Source organism: Erpetoichthys calabaricus, chromosome 3, assembly GCF_900747795.2.
Source record: "Erpetoichthys calabaricus chromosome 3, fErpCal1.3, whole genome shotgun sequence".
Lineage (NCBI taxonomy): Eukaryota > Metazoa > Chordata > Cladistia > Polypteriformes > Polypteridae > Erpetoichthys > Erpetoichthys calabaricus.
In genome coordinates, this window is record NC_041396.2 from 309,346,994 (window position 1) to 309,352,993 (window position 6,000).

Here is a 6,000-nt window from a genome sequence, read left to right on the forward strand (position 1 = left end):
GAGCATGGGGGGTCATGAGGTTGCTGGAAAGGGGTGTGTGGCGCTCCTGATATCTATGCAAAAAGGATTAAGTTCCAAGTCTTTAGAGTCCTGGTGCTTCCTGTCTTGCTATATGGTTGTGAGACACTGACGCTATCCAGTGACCTGAGATGAAGACTGAACTCCTTTGGTATTGTGTCTCTCCGGAAAATCTTTGGGTACCGTTGGTTTGACTTTGTGTTGCTCATGGAGTCCCGAATGAGACACATGACCTGCATTGTGAGGGAGCATCAGTTACGGCACTATGTTTCCCCGTGGGTGTTCCAGCCCATAAGATCCTCTTTGTTGGGGACCCGATTGGCTAGACCAGGCCAAGGGGGCGCCCACGTAACACCTGGCTGCAACAGATAGAGGATCATTTCCGGAGGGTGGGACTGGACCATGTGTCTGCCTGGGGGGTTGCCAACCAGGATCCCGAGTTGTTTTGTTGTGTAGTGGGTGCGGCAACGAGCTGTACCAGTGCATGCTCCCCAACTTGACTTGGTCTGTAAGGAATTGAGAGAGACCTCGCCGCCACCTTGTCAGGCATGGAATTACTATTATTCAGGCCCTTTAGTTGTCTCCTAATCGCACACGTGTGACAACCTATTTGTTTTATGTGAGTCTGATATTGTATTAGTTGTCTTTGTGTGGATTACCTGAACTGCTTTGATTTCATAAATCATCAAATACACAGCATGCACTTCTTTGTGGAAGTGGGAGGTAAAGTCTCAGAATTCAAATACAATGGCACTAACTGTTATGAATTTATTTATCCACAAAGAGAACTTTGAGTTTTAACAGAAGCTCTTTAAATAAATAAATAGATACACACGTAAATAGATAAAAATATATTGTGATGGAAACTGGGGTATCAGCAAGCCCCAAACCCCGACATGAACACACACAGAGCCCCGGGTTCAAATAACAGATGGTTTATTCATCCAAAAGTGTACAATACCTCCACGAGTTAACTAAACTGAACTTTTTTTTTTTTATCAACGACATTATTAGTGAAAAAAAAAATAGATTTTATTGCACTAAGTGAAACGTGGCTTAGCTCAGATGGCGGAGCTGTTTTAATCGAATCTGCGCCTCCGGATTACAGTTTTACTCGTGCAGATCGCCAAGGAAAGAGAGGTGGAGGGCTAGCAAACATTTACTCTAGCAGGTTAAAATGTAAAATATCAGTTTTGGTAAGTTCAAGTCTTTTGAGTATCTCGCCATTGTTATTCAGGGAGATTCTCACGTTCTAGTATTATCCGTGTACAGACCTCCTAAATTCAACGCGTCTTTCTTTGAGGAATTCTCTGACTTGATGTCAATCTTAATTACGAACTATGACGCACTCTTAATAGTCGGCGACTTTAATTTTCATGTAGATAATCAATGTGACCAAAAAGTAAAAGAATTTATGAACCTCCTGGACTCTTTTGATTTGAGACAGCTCGTTAATCAGCCTACACATAAAGCAGGTCATACGTTAGACTTAGTAATTACTAAAGGACTAAAAGTTGATATAAAGCAGGTCATTGATACGGGTCTTTCAGACCATTTTCTTCTACTTTTTAATATAGAAATAATGATAGAAAACACTCATGAGAAGCATATTGTTAAAAAAACGCTTCTTTGACTCATCAGCAACTTTAAAACTTACAAACATTCTAACCAATCAGTCCGTTTATAGTGCCAACTATAATAGCGAGGAGAATGTAAATATTAAGGTGGAAAGATTTAATACTAAAGTGAGGGCTGCTGTTGACATAGTTGCACCTGAAAAGACAGTTAAAAAATCTTCTAGCATTGTTATACCTTGGAAGACCCAAAGAGTGTCTGATTTAAAGAGAACATGCCGTAGAGCTGAGCGTAAATGGAGGAAGACTAAACTAACTATTGACTATGAAATATTAAAAGTTAAAATAACAGAATACAATAACACAGTCCGTCTTGAGAGGCGCTGCTATTTCTCTAAGCTTATAAATAACAATGCTAGTAATCCCAGAGTCTTATTTTCGACAATTGATCATCTGTTAAACCCAGGTAACTCAAAGGAATGCCCCCTAAGTACTTCCAGTAAAACCTGTGAGGCTATCGCTGTATTTTTCAATCAAAAAATTAATGATATTAGAAATAACATAGTATATCTCCCCAACACTAAGGATCCCCCGAAACCCCAGTACTCCATAATAAATAAATTAGAGTTTTTCACTAGGATAGATTTACCTGATTTGCATAAAATAATTTCTCAAATGAAACCATCCACCTGTGCCCTTGACCCAATACCAACAAATTTTTTCAAAGAAGTATCGGGTGTGCTTATTGATAATGTTCTTGACATAGTAAATTCGTCATTAGATACGGGGGTCTTCCCAGACTGTCTTAAGACTGCGGTAGTTAAACCCCTACTTAAGAAAAATAATCTCGACCCCTCTTCTCTTGAAAATTATAGACCCATCTCTAACCTGCCTTTCTTAAGTAAAATTCTAGAGAAGGCAGTCATTATGCAGTTAAATGAGCACCTCAATAAACATGCTATTCTTGATAAATTTCAGTCAGGTTTTAGAACAAATCACAGCACAGAAAACTGCACTCGTTAAAGTAGTAAATGACTTGCGGGTAAATGCAGACAGAGGCCATTTATCTGTTCTCATCCTCTTAGATTTGAGTGCCGCATTTGACACTATTGATCATAATATTCTTAAGAATCGCCTTAGTCAATGGGTGGGGCCTCTCTGGCAGTGTCTTAAACTGGTTTGAATCCTACCTGGCAGGGAGAAAATTCTTTGTTAGTTGTGGTAATTATAACTCAAAGACACATGATATTCTTTATGGTGTTCCACAAGGCTCTATCCTGGGTCCGCTGCTCTTCTCAATCTACATGCTTCCATTAGGTCAGATTATCTCGGGACATAACGTGAGCTACCACAGCTATGCTGATGACACACAGCTGTATGTATCAATAGCACCTGATGACCCTAAATCTCTTGATTCGCTAACACAATGTCTAACCTGTATCTCAGAATGGATGAATAGTAACTTTCTCAAATTAATAAAGAAAAAACCGAAATCTTAGTGACTGGCAATAATGGATACAGTGAGGCTATTAGAAATAAACTGGATGCATTAGGATTAAAAGTCAAATCGGAGGTAAAAAGCTTAGGGGTAACCGTTGATTGTAATCTGAATTTTAAATCGCATATTAATAAAATCACTAGGACAGCATTTTTTCACCTAAGGAACATAGCAAAAGTTAGACCTCTTATATCATCGAAAGATGCAGAGAAATTAGTTCATGCGTTTGTCTTTAGTCGACTAGATTACTGTAATGCACTCCTCTCAGGACTACCCAAAAAAGACATCAATCGTTTGCAGTTAGTGCAGAATGCAGCTGCTAGAATCCGTACCAGGAAAAGAAAATCCGAACACATTTCTCCAGTTTTGATGTCACTACACTGGTTACCTGTGTCATTCAGAATTGACTTTAAAATTCTGCTTATGGTTTTTTAAAGCTTTAAATAATCTCGCCCCGTCTTATATATCGGAATGTCTGACACCTTATATTCCAAATCGCAACCTCAGATCCTCAACTGAGTGTCTCCTTAGAATTCCAAGAGCAAAACTTAAAAGAAGTGGTGAGGCGGCCTTCTGCTGTTATGCACCTAAAATCTGGAATAGCCTGCCAGTAGGAATTCGCCAGGCTAATACAGTGGAGCACTTTAAAAAACTACTGAAAACACATTACTTTAACATGGCCTTCTCATAACTTCACTGTAATTTAATCCTGACACTCTGTATATCCAATTCATTATAATAACTATTCATTCAAAATCTGTACTAACCCCTACTCTCTCTTCTGTTTCCTTTTCCGGTGTCCTATTGGTGGTGGCTTGTGCCACCACCATCTACCCAAAGCACCATGATGTTCCAACAATGATGGATGGATAAAAGCCAGAAGTCTGTATAACCATCAGCATCAAGTGACTCCGTGAGAACCCTAACTACAAAGAGGACTATTTCATTTATGCTAGGTAGAATGCCCAAAGGGGACTGGGCGGTCTCGTGGCCTGGAATCCCTACAGATTTTATTTTTTTCTCCAGCCTTCTGGAGTTTTTTTTTTGTTTTTTCTGTCCACCCTGGCCATCGGACCTTACTCCTTCTTATGTTAACTAAGGTTGTCTTATTTTAATTTCTTATTTGTCTTTTATTCTTCTTTTCTTCATTATGTAAAGCACTTTGAGCTACTTTTTGTATGAAAATGTGCTATATAAATAAATGTTGTTGTTGTTGTTGTTGTAAAGCACAGGTTTCTCCCTCCACAATTCCTTTCACCACTGCGCTGCCCTCCTCCAGTTGAGTGTTACTCCACGTCCTCCCAGCTCCAACTCACCTGGACAAGGGAGTTCGGCCTCTTTTATTAAGGACCCGGCAGTACTTCCAGTGCCTGGGGCACTGTCCAAAGGAAGTACTTCTGGGTCATACAGAAGTACCATTTTAGGGAGTGCATCTCCCGACAGCACCCCCTTGAGGCATCCATAGTTCCCAGCAGGGCTGTATTAGTGGACAACATCTCCCAGCATTCCCTACTGGTTCTCAAATGGGTGCCAATACGGAGGGCTGCTGTTCTGGGGGAATAAAAAGTCTCCAGCTTTATCTTCCACTTCCAGTGGGCTGTCCGTCCATCTCCTCATTTCGTCATTTCTTGGTCTGGCTTTTTCTTTCCTCTTGGTCAGGATGTCCATCTGTCTGCTTGGAGCCTCCCATCTGGGTATGGAACCATCCCATTCTCTGGTCAGGATGCCCGTCCAGCCTGTGTGGAATTTACAATATATATAGACATGCACACACGCATAGGGGACAGTTAAAGGGCTCTGGTGACTGCAATTCTAGCACTGCTCCAGGTGTTGGCACTATATCCTAATGCCTCTCTCTCCTTCTCCCTCAGCAGACCAGTTGATTGATGTCTAGGACACCTCCGACGTCACTTCCAGCGTCCGTCCACGTGGACCTGCCTCTTCCTGTCAGAAGGGCCCAAAACTGGTAACTGCAACTCCTGGAAAAGTTCTGTCTTGAACTCGCGTCTGTAGAGCTGACTCCACAATATTTTTTTTTATCGATTTTAATTAAAAGCAAATGACAATCCGTATAATAAAATCAAACTTAACAAAACCAAAATTCAACCCCCACCCAAAAGAAAGAGGGGAGAGACAGCCAACAAAGCAAATCTTTGAAGCAGCAAGGAAGGAAGAGTATCCTTTTCCCAAATATAGAAGCTTATTTTTAAAAAGTTTTGAACAGATTCTCAGAGTGAAAATGTGATTTTTTTTCCAATTTTAAAGCAGTGGGAATTGATTCTTCCAGTTAAGCAGGATACGTGCTGGTAGTGAGGTAAAGGCAATTACGATTTATTTGTCCAGTGTGGAAGTTCACCTGTAAATGGGTTTGGAGTGATTGTGACACCAAGGCTGTCTGAGAGGCATTCAAAGATTTTTGTCCAAAATGATGTTAATTTGGTGCAGGCCCAGAACATGTGGCCCAATGAGGCTGGAGCTCGATTGCAACGTTCACAGGTTGGATCTTGTCCTGGAAACAGTTTTAATTGAAGTAAATGTGCTCGACAGAAGCACATTTGGAGCTCGAGTGTATTCTGTGCATGGCTTCTTTTCATTCCTTTTGTGAAATATTAAGTGACAGATCCATTTCCCATTCTACCTGGGGATCTTCGAATAGAATGAGCTCCACAATATTTTGCATGTTTTTTGAATCTCATTGCCTTCAAATATATGCAATGGCCGTCTTAGCACCCCAACTCTTTATCGTTGTCCCCTCTCTCTTATATATATATATATATATATATATATAATATAAATCTATACTATTAAAAGGCAAAGCCCTCACTGACTGACTGACTCACTGACTGACTGACTGACTCATCATTAATTGTCCAACTTCCCGTGTAGGTGGAAGGCTGAAATTTGGCAGGC

General features: G+C 40.5%; 1 protein-coding gene across 2 annotated transcripts in view; it reads left to right on the forward strand.

Annotated features, from left to right (window-relative positions):
* The window catches only part of LOC127527256 (trace amine-associated receptor 13c-like), a 138,437-nt gene that overhangs the window by 81,286 nt on the left and 51,151 nt on the right, over window positions 1–6,000 (forward strand). The gene's annotated exons all lie outside the window — the stretch shown is intronic.